Source organism: Scyliorhinus canicula, chromosome 6 (assembly GCF_902713615.1).
Source record: "Scyliorhinus canicula chromosome 6, sScyCan1.1, whole genome shotgun sequence".
Classification (NCBI taxonomy): Eukaryota; Metazoa; Chordata; class Chondrichthyes; order Carcharhiniformes; family Scyliorhinidae; genus Scyliorhinus; species Scyliorhinus canicula.
This window is the reverse complement of record NC_052151.1, coordinates 185,995,643-186,008,036: the sequence shown is the minus strand read 5'-3', so window position 1 is coordinate 186,008,036 and position 12,394 is coordinate 185,995,643. Positions and strand designations below refer to the sequence as shown.

General features: G+C 49.7%; 1 protein-coding gene across 8 annotated transcripts in view; it reads right to left on the bottom strand.

Annotated features, from left to right (window-relative positions):
* Nucleotides 1-12,394, bottom strand: part of znf451 (zinc finger protein 451) — a 102,815-nt gene that overhangs the window by 20,904 nt on the left and 69,517 nt on the right. The gene's annotated exons all lie outside the window — the stretch shown is intronic.

Below are 12,394 nucleotides of genomic sequence, written 5' to 3'. Positions count from 1 at the left end.
AAAACTTTTAATACTTGAACAGAAACAGTGAGGAGGCCAATCAGCCCCTCAAGCCTACCCCCAATAGGCACCTCAACTTCACTATCCACTAGTTCTCCATATCTCCCACTGCCTTAACCGAACAAAATCTCTTCACATCTTTAAATCTTCAACTGATCTCCTGCATCCACAGCTATTTGGGGGGATTTCCACTCGGAAATTTTCCTGGACTCTCTCCTAAATAGCCCAGCTCAAAGTTTTATCAATCGTGATTCCCACCCACCAGAGGAAATGCTTTCTTTTCCCTCATCCATGATTTTAAGATCGCAATCAGATAACCCCTCGATCTTCCACATTTGTGTAATGAGACACAAGGCATTTCGAAAAGAGAACAAGGATTTCAAAATGGTGAGCCAATGACGATTGTCGAGAACCGGGATTACTTGGAAGCAAGACATGGTGCAGGGGAAGATATGGGTGCTGGAGTTTTACAATCTGCGTAGGGTTCAATCAACAAGGCAAATAAGGACGGCAATGGAGACAGCTTAATTTCGAAGGAGGCAAGAGGATTTATTAGAGATTTAGAAAGTAAGGCAGTTGAAGTCCAATGGGACCATAGCCGTGGTTAAACCCTTCGGTGAACTAACCTCTGCCCCACAATTATGGCCCTTACAAAATATTGGGGCCATTTGGTGTCAGGAATTAGCTCCAACAACGGGGTCAGGGACTGCTTTCCGAATATGGATCAGACAAGCTCAAAAGTGAATGTACACACCTTAATACAATAATTACAGCATTACAAATGAGGCCTAGCTGAATCCTACCGAACACTAGAATCTGCAGTTAGGGATCTTACTTTAGCTGAACTGCACCTTTACTGAGTAAACAAACCGATGATGCCATTCAACCCCTCGAGCCGGCTGCACCAATCAGATCATGGCTGATCTGCATATAACTCACTCTAACTCCATAACCACCACCCATTAGAAATGTACAGCCACAACGATTCAAACAAAAATCTTCAAAAACGTAATGTTTAATTGAAGAAAAGTTTGCCTGTTGCAACCTAGGGAGAGTCAGAGAAAGGTGCCATCTCTGGCCAATAGGTGTTGTAGTGTCCACGTTGGCGCTCCAGGAGAGCAACTCAGCTCATCCCAATCTCCTGTGCTTCGCCCTGCAAACCTTTTCCCCCCACACATAATTATCTAATTCCCTTTTGAATCTACCAGTCTCAACCACACTCTTAAGCAGTGCTTTCAAGATCCGAACCACATGCTGTGTGGAAAAGCATTTCCTCCCATTACCATCGATTTCTTTGCCACTCAGCTTAAGTTGGTGTCCTCAGTTTGCCAACCCTCCCCGCAATGGGAACAGTTCGTCTCGACCTGCTCTGTACACCTCATGATTTTCGACACTTGTGTCAAATCTTCTCTCAACCTGCTCTTCTGAAGACAGATTCTCCAGTCTATTGGTGAAACATGTCCCCCATATCTAGAACCAGTCTCGTGAATCTTTTCTGAACTCTCCAAAGCCTTCACATTCGGCATAACACTCCTGTTGAGTCAGAGCCATAATTTCATAAAAGGTGCGTTATAATTTCCTTGTTTTTATATTCTATGCCTCTATTTATAAAGCCCAGGATACTCTAGGCCCTTTCAGTCACTTTCTCAACCAACTACAGTACTTGTGCACATGAAAACAAAGGTAATTTTAAGGGATTTACATTTGGATTGGTAATTGAATTCGGTTTAATTGTGTGTTTCTGGAAGGAAAGGTGCCTATAGTTAGATTCGTGCCTATAGTTAGATTCATGCTGAACAAAGGGGAGTGGTAGTTGGTTTCAGTCGCAACTGGGATTCTATTGTCATAAGAGTTATGGCGTGAAGAATAAATATAGTTGCTTAGCAATTAGATCCTCTTGGAAGGAAAAAAACAACTTTCCTTTGTTGATTAGTTTTAGCTAGAAGCTACAGCAGTTGGTGATGGGCAACTTGAGAGGGAACATCTCGCTCAGCTTTACTAGAAGGAAAATCGTACAAAAAGTAATGGCAAATAAAGACGGTGCCAGAAATCTAACTACTGAAGGAAACTAGAGAAATTAAGAGGAGTTTCCAAGGAGCCGAAAGTTAAAGGAACCAAGAGGAACCGAGAACAGAACACGGTACTGTTCATTTCAAGTCACAAACTGTAAGAAGTCAGAAAGATATCTTGTGCTTCTAAGGGTGAGCCATCTCACTACAGTTTGTTAGACATTAATTGAAATAATTGTGGAACAATTGGTGGCTGGATATCGGAATTCGTGCATCTTCATCTTCTTTGTCAATTTCACGCTAACGAGTAGGATTGTCCACCTAAGAAACTCCATGTTACTGGTCATGGGTTCTGTCGGTTCTTGCATGGCCCGATCCCAGAGCTGCATCTTCGACCACACTCTTTTTTAAAAAATAAATAATTTTTATTGAAATTTTTTATATAAAATATAACAAACAATGAAAAGCAACAATAAAACACCTCAATAACTGTAACACCCCCAAGACCATATCAACGCAAAACCCAGTAAACAACCAGAGAACTCAAAAATAAATTAAATTAAATTAAATTAAATTAAATAAGCAAACATAGTCAACCCCCCTGCCACCCCCACCCCCCCCTCCCCCCCGGGTTGCTGCTGCTACCGTCCCCGTACCCTATCGCTGAGCCAGAAAGTCGAGGAACGGTTGCCACCGCCTAAAGAACCCTTGTACCGATCCTCTCAGGGCAAATTTGACCTCCAGTTTGATAAATCCCGCCATGTCATTGATCCAGGTCTCCACGCTTGGGGGTCTCGCATCCTTCCACTGTAGCAAGATCCTCCGGCAGGCTACTAGGGACGCAAAGGCCAGCACTCCGGCCTCTTTCGCCTCCTGCACTCCCGGCTCCACCCCAACCCCAAAAATCGCGAGTCCCCAGCCTGGCTTGACCCTGGATCCTACCACCCTCGACACCGTCCTCGCCACCCCATTCCAGAACTCCTCCAGTGCCGGGCATGCCCAGAACATATGGGCATGGTTCGCTGGAGTCCCTGAACACCTGACACACCTGTCTTCGCCCCCAAAGAACCTACTCATCCTAGACCCGGACATGTGGGCCCGGTGCAGCACCTTGAATTGGATGAGGCTATGCCGCGCACATGAGGAAGAGTTAACCCTCTCCAGGGCATCAGCCCATGTCCCATCTTCGATCTGTTCCCCCATTTCCCCCTCCCATTTAGCCTTTAGCTCCTTTACTGACGTCTCCTCCACCTCCTGCATTACCTTGTAGATATCAGATATCTTCCCACCCCGACCCCCGAAAGCACCCTGTCACTCACCCCCCTCGCGGAAAGCAAAGGGAATCCCTCTACCTGCCGCCTAGCAAACGCCTTTACCTGCAGATACCTGAACATGTTTCCCGGGGGGAGCCCAAATTTCTCCTCCAACTCCCCCAGGCTCGCAAACCTCCCATCAATGAACAGGTCCCTCAGCTGTCTGATGCCCGCTCTGTGCCAACCCTGGAACCCCCCATCAATGTTCCCCAGGACGAACCGATGGTTCCCCCTTAGCGGAGCCTCCATCGAGCCCCCCACTTCCCCCCTATGTCGTCTCCACTGCCCCCAAATCTTGAGGGTAGCCGCCACCACCGGACTCGTGGTATACCTCGTAGGAGGGAGCGGCCACGGCGCCGTTACCAGGGCCCTCAGGCTTGAATCTCCACAAGACGCCATCTCCAACCGTTTCCAAGCTGCCCCCTCCATCACCCACTTGCACACCATCGACACATTGGCCGCCCAATAATACCCCGAGAGATTGGGTAACGCCAGCCCCCCACCATTTCTACCCCGCTCCAAGAAGACCTTCTTCACCCTTGGGGTCCCATGTGCCCAAACAAAGCTCATGATACTGCTAATCACCCGCCTAAAAAAGGCCCGAGGGATAAAGATGGGCAAACACTGAAAGAGGAACGAGAACCTCGGGAGAACCGTCATTTTGACGGACTGCACTCGACCCGCCAGCGATAGCAGCACCATGTCCCACCTTTTAAATTCCTCCTCCATCTGCTCCACAAGCCTGGTAAAATTAAGCTTATGGAGAGTCCCCCAACTCCTGGCCACCTGCACCCCCAGGTATCTGAAACTCTTCACTGCCCTCTTAAACGGGAGCCTCCCAATTCCCTCCTCCTGATCACCCGGGTGTACTACAAATACCTCACTCTTGCCCAGATTTAACTTATAGCCCGAGAAGCTCCCAAATTCAGCCAACAGCTCCATCACCCCCGGCATTCCCCCCTCTGGGTCCGCCACATACAACAGCAGGTCGTCCGCATACAGCGATATCCTATGTTCTTCCCCACCCCGCACCAGGCCCCTCCACCTCCCCGACTCGCTCAGCGCCAAAGCCAAAGGTTCTATCGCCAGTGCAAAAAGCAAAGGGGACAGGGGGCACCCCTGCCTGGTCCACCGTAGAGCCTGAAGTACTCTGATCTCCTTCCATTGGTAACTACACTCGCCATCGGGGCCTCATAGAGCAACCTCACCCATTTGATGAACCCCTCCCCAAATCGCTCCAGCACCTCCCACAGGTACCCCCACTAAACTCTATCAAACGCCTTCTCTGCATCCAGCGCCACCACTATCTCCGCCTCCTCCTCCACCGCCATCATAATAACATTTAACAATCTCCGCACATTCGTGTTAAGCTGTCTACCCTTGACAAATCCTGTCTGATCCTCGTGTATCACCCCTGGCACACAGTCCTCTATCCTGGTGGCCAGGATCTTCGCCAGCAACTTAGCGTCAACATTGAGGAGCGAGATAGGCCTGTATGATCCACACTGCAAGGGGTCCTTATCCCGCTTCAGGATCAGAGAGATCAGCGTCCGTGACATCGTCAGGTGCAAAGCCCCCCCCCTCCCAGGCCTCATTGAAGGCTCGCACCAACAGGGGGCCCACCAGATCCACATACTTTTTATAGAATTCCACCGGGAACCCATCCGGCCCAATTGCCTTACCTGACTGCATTTGACCAATCCCCCGACTAGCTCCTCCAACTCTATCGGCGCCCCCAGCCCCTCCACCAGCTCCTCTTGCACCTTTGGGAAACATAGCCTGTTCATGAAGCTCTCCATCCCCCCCCTCCGACCGGTACAGTTCCTCGTAAAAGTCCATAAAGACCCCATTCACCTCTGCCCCCTTCTGCACCACATTCCCACCCTTATCCGTCACTCCACCAATTTCCCTAGCCGCATCTCGCCTGCGGATCTGATGCGCCAACATCCTGCTCGCCTTCTCCCCATACTCATATAACCGCGCCTTGCGCCCTCCTCCACTGTGTCTCCGCCTTTCTGGTGGTCAACAAGTCGAACTTGGCCTGCAAACTACGCCGTTCCCCCAGAAGCCCCTCCTCCGGGGCCTCCGCATACCTCATATCCACGTCCAGGAGCTCCACCACCAGTCTCTCCCTCCTCTCCCTCCTTTCTCTATGGGCCCGGATGGAAATCAGCTCCCCCCGGATCACTGCTTTCAGAGCCTCCCAGACCATCCCCACCTGGACTCCCCCGTGTCGTTGGTCTCAAGATACCTCTCAATACTTCCCCGGACCCTCCTACACACCTCATCAGCCAGCATCCCCACATCCAGGCGCCACAGCGGGCAAAGGTCCCGCGCCTTCTCCCATCTCCAGATCGACCCAATGCGGAGCATGGTGTGAGACTACTATGGCCGAGTACTCGCCATCCTGCACCTTCGGGATCAATCCCCTGCTCAGGACGAAAAAAATCTATTCGTGAGCAAACCCTATGTACATGGGAGAAAAAGGAATACTCCCACGCCCTCGGCCTCCCAAACCTCCAGAGATCCACCCCTCCCATCTGGTCCATAAACCCCCTCAGCACCTTGGCCGCCGCCGGCCTCCTACCCGTCCTTGAACTGGACCGGTCCAGTGGGGGATCTAGCACTGTGTTAAAGTCTTCCCCCCATGATCAGGCCCCCTGCCTCCAGGTCCGGAATGCGGCCCAACATGCGCCTCATAAAGCCAGCATCATCCCAATTCGGGGCATACATATTAACCAGCACCACCTTCTCTCCCTGCAGCCTACCCTTCACCATAATATATCTGTCCTCCTTGTCCGCCACCACCTCAGACGCCTCCCTCTTCCCCACCAGAATCGCCACCCCCCCCCGGGTTCTTTGCGTCTTTGAGTGGAAAACCTGCCCCACCCACCCCTTCCTCAGACGAACCTGGTCCGCCACCTTCAAGTGTGTCTCCTGAAGCATAGCCACGTCCGCCTTCAGCCCCTTCAAATGAGAGAACACCCTAGCCCTCTTAACCGGCCCATTCAGCCCCCTCACGTTCTAAGTGATCAGCCGGATCAGAGGGCACCCCGCCCCCCCCTCCGACTAGCCCCTCGCCCCCCCTCTCCCTCCGACTATCCATAGCTCATCGACTGCTCGCCCCAGGCCAACACACCCTGCCCGACCCGTCCCCCATGACGAAACCGCCTCCCCTCTACCCCCCTGGCTCACCCCAGCTCTCTCCCTCCCTCACCCCAGCTCTCTCCCTCCCTCACCCCAGCTCTCTCTCACCCCCCCCCCCCCCCCCCCGGCTTGGCATGCAGCACCGCCTTCGTCCGGTTAAACCCGGCCCGCCGCTTAGCCACCTCCTCACTCCAGTCCTGGTAGATTCGCACTACCGAATTCTCCCACTTGCTGCTCCACTCTTTCTTGGCCCAACGCAGCACACACTCCCTGTCACTGAATCGATGGAACCGCACCAGCACCGCCCGCGGGGGTTCATTCGTCTTGGGCCTCCTGGCCAGCACTCTGAGCTCCCTCAAGCTCCAGGGGCAAGTGGAAGGACCCCGCTCCCATCAACGAGCTCAGCATCGTGGTCACATATGCCGGGAGATCCGACCCCTCTGGCCCCTCCGCCAGGCCCAGGATCCTCAAATTCTTTCGCCTCGTGCGAAAGTCCAGCTCCTTAAAGCGGTCCTGCCACTTTTTGTGAAGTGCCTCGTGCAACTCCACCTTCCCCACGAGGACCACGGCCTCCTCCTCCCGCTCCGCGGCCTGCCGAACTCCTGAACGGCCACCTCCTGGGCCGCCTGGGTCTCAAGCAGCCTGTTTGGTACTCGCATTCAGGGAATCCAGCAACTCAGCCTTCAGCTCCGCAAAACAGCGCAGAAGAGCAGCTTGCTGCTCCTACGCCCACTTCCACCAGTCCTCGGGTGCTCCGCCGGCCGCCATTTTGTCCTCCTTCCCCCGCTTTTCCTGGGGAGCTGCTGCCGCCTTTTCCTTTGCCGCACTCCGGGTATGCACCATAAATTTCGGGGAATGCTCCTCCAGGCACCTTCCCCCACCGGGAATCGTCAAAACAGCACCGTTTGGGGCCCCAAAATAGGCCCGAAAGTCCTTTAATAGCGGGAGCTGCCGAACGTGCGGCTTAGCTCCGCATCACCGCAACCGGAAGTCTTCGACCACACTCTTGATGTGTTTCCAGGAGTTGGACACGAGATCACTTGTATTTCTTTCTCAGGCTCCTTTTCTGGCTTCTTGTCGTCGGGTGTCTTTGAAGAATTGTGTCCCTTCAATCAGGAGGTACCTTCAATCCTGAGAAAGGATCTCCCAGGCGTTGACGTCTATGTTGCCTTTCTTGAGGTAAGCCTTCAGGGTGTCATTGAAGAGCTTCCTTTGTCATCTTTTTTGCGAGTCTTCCTTGAGCTGAGTGAAGAAAATTTGCCTTGGCAGTTGGAACTCTGACATCGTAAGCACATGACCGGCCCAGCAGAGTTGGTTTTGCATGATCATGGCCTCGATGCTGGTGCTGTTTGCTCCTTCAAGGACACTGATGTTATCACAACTGTTCTCCTCGCTGATTCGGATAATCTGTCTCAGACAGCATTGATGACACCTCTCACAGGGCCTGGAGGTGTCATCCATAGATAGTCCAATTTTCTGAGCCATGCAGAAGATTTGGAAGGACGACCACCTTGCACACGAAGATCTTGGTCAGCACGAATGTTGTGGCTGTCAAAGACACTCGCCCTTAGGCGTCAGAAGGAGACACTTAATGATTGGATACGATGTTGGATCACCACATCAATGTCAGCGTTAGAGGAGAGGTGGCTCCCCAGGTAGGGAAATGTTCAACATTTGGGAGGGTTCTCAGTTGGAGGGAGGGACCAGATCTTGCCCTGGGGCAGGTTAAGGTTCTTTGGTATGCTTGGAGATTCTCTTCTGAGTAGAGATGGCGATGTCACCTGCATACTGAAGTCCATGAGCGATGTCAGTGTTGTTTTCGTCTTGAATTTCAACCTGTTGAGGTGGAAACATTCTCCGTCCATCCTGAAGATAATGTCCACTCCACTGGGAAGCTTGTTCTTGACAAGGTGAAGGATGGTGGCCGTGAAACATTCCTGCTTGACTCCAGTCTGGACCTTGAAGGTTTCCGTCTCATTTCCATTGGTGAGGACTGTCGCCAACATCTTGTCATGGCGGAGTCGTAGGAAGTTGATGAATTTCTCTGGTCAGCAGGCCTTTGACAGGATCTTCCCTGACTTCTCAATTGACCTTGCTCAGATCGATGAAGGCCGTGTAGAGTGGGTGTTGTTTCTTCTGACATTTCTCTTGAAGTTGCCGAGCAGCGAGTTACGTCTGCCGTCTCGTGGTTTGGTCGGAAGCCACAATGGTTTTTCGGAAGGATTTCTTCAGAGGCTGGGAGAATGCGCCCTTGAGGATTCGGGTGATGATCTTCCCAGAGATGGAGAGTAGCGAGATTCGTCAGTGCGCTTTGTCTCCTTACTTGAAAGATGGTGGTGATGATGGCATCCCGGAGATCAGCAAGAATTTCTTCTGTCCCAGATTTTCAGCAATGGCTGAAGTGATTCTAAGGTTGTGTTACCTTACTACAGCTTGAGACAATAACTAAAATAAATATGGAGCAATCAGTGGCTGGATATCAGGATGAGTATGTGTCAAAGCAGTCAAGAAAAGAACCCTAAAACCTGGAGTGGATTCACTGTTAGAAGTGGAATGGAACCTCTGTTCAAAAGAGTCCTTTGGAAAACATGGAGTGGATTTCAGAATGCAACCTGCTAACGGAAAGCTTTTGTTACAAGAGAAGGTTTTAAAGCACGTTTCTGGGAATGGAGTTTTGGAATCTCTAATATGTCAATCATCAGGGGGGACTCGGAGGAGAAATCCACAGACACTAATTTGGGTTGAGAGAAGAGTGTGCATGTAGTAACACGAGTGGTAAAGCAAAAGGTGCAGAGGATACCGGAAGTCTGCAGAGGGATTTGAATAGGTTAAGTGGTCTTTGAAGAGCAAATAGGCTAGGGTCTGGCAGATGGAATACAATGTTGACAAATGTGAGGTTATCCATTTTGGTAGGAATAACAGCAAAAGGGATTATTATTTAAATTATAAAATATTAAAACATGCTGCTGTGCAGAGAGACCTGGGTATGCTAGTGCATGAGTCGCAAAAAGTTGGTTTGCAGGTGCAACAGGTGATTAAGAAGGCAAATGGAATTTTGTCCTTCATTGCTAGAGGGATGGAGTTTAAGACTAGGGAGGTTATGTTGCAATTGTATAAGGTGTTAGTGCGGCCACACCTGGAGTATTGTGTTCAGTTTTGGTCTCCTTACCCGAGAAAGAACATACTGGCACTGGAGGGTGTGCAGAGGAGATTCACTAGTTTAATCCCAGAGCTGAAGGGGTTGGATTATGAGGAGAAGTTGAGTAGACTGGTACTGTACTCGTTGGAATTTAGAAGGATGAGGGGGGAATCTTACAGAAATATATAAAATTATGACGGGAATAGATAGGATAGATGCGGGCAGGTTGTTTCCACTGGCGGATGAAAGCAGAACTAAGGGGCATAGCCTCAAAATAAGGGGAAGTAGTTTTAGGACCAAGTTGAAGAGGAACTTCTTCACCCAAAGGGTTGTCAATCTATGGAATTCCTTGCCAGTGAAGCAGTTGAGGCTCCTTCATTAAATGTTTTTAAGAAAAAGATAGATAGGGTTTTGAAGAATAAAGGGATTAAGGGTTACATAGAACATCGAACAGTACAGCACAGAACAGGCCCTTCGGCCCTCAATGTTGCGCCGAGCCATGATCACTCTACTCAAACCCACGTATCCACCCCATACCCGTAACCCAACAACCCCCCCTTAACCTTACTTTTATTAGGACACTACGGGCAATTTAGCATCGCCAATCCACCTAACCTGCACATCTTTGGACTGTGGGAGGAAACCGGAGCACCCGGAGGAAACCCACGCACACAGGGGGAGGACGTGCAGACTCCACACAGACAGTGACCCAGCCGGGAATCGAACCTGGGACCCTGGAGCTGTGAAGCATTTATGCTAACCACCATGCTACCCTGCTGCCAGGTTATGGAGTTCGGGCCGGAAAGTGGAGCTGAGTCCACAAAAGATCAGCCGTGATCTCATTGAATGGCAGAGCAGGCCAGAGGGGCCAGATAGCCTACTCCTGCTCCTAGTTCTTGTGTTCTTATGTATTACCACCGCCAATCTGTCTCTAACAAAAAAAAGGACTTGTGTGTTCATGAGGCCACTGCATCTTCAAATGCACTTTGTCACTTGCGTTAATTTCAAAATCTGTGTGTAATTGTTAAACTGACTGGGGGGGGGGGGTAAAGGAGTATTGTATTATAATCCAATTTTTCCATGTTTAATAAATGGTTTTTTTTGTTGAAACTAATTTGTGGTTCCATGACTCTGCTCCACCACATTTGGAAAAAAGTTAAAAGTTACGGTCTTTCGAGCCAGGGTTCTGTTCGGAGATCTTCCCGTCTTGTTATAACATCAACAGGGATCGTAACAACCTGCAGATCGCTCGGTTCCTGCACCTACTTTAGATTTGTTCCCCATTTCTTCTACTGCATCTCCTCCTCCTTTCTACCAAACTAAATTACTTCACACTTCTGTGTGTTAAGTTTGCGTCCATTCCAAAAACCTGAGGAGCCCAAGGGTTAGAAAAAAAAACGTTTAATAGCGTTTCCCATCACTCAGCCAAGCTCGAATCCATTCTGTCACAGACCCTTTTATTCTCTGTGCTTCAAATCTGCTGACTTTATGAAATTATGCAGCACTTTATCAAATACCTTTTGAAAATGAAAAATGAAAATCGCTTATCGTCACGAGTAGGCTTCAATGAAGTTACTGTGAAAAGCCCCTAGTCACCACATTCCGACGTCTGTTCGGTGAGGCTGGTACGGGAATTGAACCGTGCTGCTGGCCTGCCTTGGTCTGTTTTCAAAGGCAGCGATTTAGCCCAGTGAGCTAAACCAGCCCCATTCGGAATTCCATATACATGTTGCGCGTTCTGCCCTCTCATCAATCCTCTCTGATACCTCATTAAAGACTCATATTAAGTTAGTTAAACACAATTTGCCTTCAGTAAATCAATTCTAGCTTTCCATAATTAAGTTACAGTTGCTCAAAGGAACTTAATTTTGGCTCTAATTATTATTACTCAAAGGCTTCCCCACCACTAAGGTTAAACTGACTGGCCTGTAATCCTGGGTTTATCTCAACACCTTTTTTTTTTAATGTAGATGCGACATTTGCAATTCTCCAATCCTCTGATGATTGGAAGATTATGGTCATTGCCTCTGCAATTTCCACCCGTGCTTCCCTTAGTATCCCAAGATGCATCTCATCGAGTCCTATTGACTTATCAACTTTAAGTATAATGAGCAAATTAATATGCCCTCTTTACCCATTTTCTAGCCCATTCATCGTCTCAGTCACCTCCATTTGTGCTATAACTTTGGTTGCAGTTTCTCCACGTGAAAATTCCTTTCAATTCTTTCACAGGATGTGGGTATCACCGACTGGGCCAGCAATATTGTTGCACATCACTAAATGCCCTTGATAAGGTGGTGGTGAGCTGCCCTCGTGAACCGCTGCAGCCCATGTGTTGGCACAACCATAGTGTTGTTAGGGAGGGCGTTCCAAAACTAAGATCCCTGATAAGCCCGACTTTTTTTAAAGAATAAAACCTCCTGTTTATTACTGACATGCCAATAGAAGACTTCTCGATTCCATTTTGTTAGTTACCTCATTTGCCTCGCTTATTTATTTCCTCTGTACTTTTTATATTCTGATGTACCCGAATTATTTCCTCTAAAGGCGACCCACTGTTCCCTTAGTTTGTCCGTCAACTTTTGATTCCGATTGAACCTGTCCTTTTCCACAGCTAACCTAAACCTTCGGGCGGCATGGAAGAAGTGGTTAGCACAATTTCTCCAGGGTCCCCAGGTTCGACTCCCGGCTTGGGTCACTGCCTGTGCGGAGTCTGCACGTTCTCACCATTTCCTCCCACAGTCCAAAGATGTGCGGGTTAGGTGGATTGGCCATGCTAAATTGCC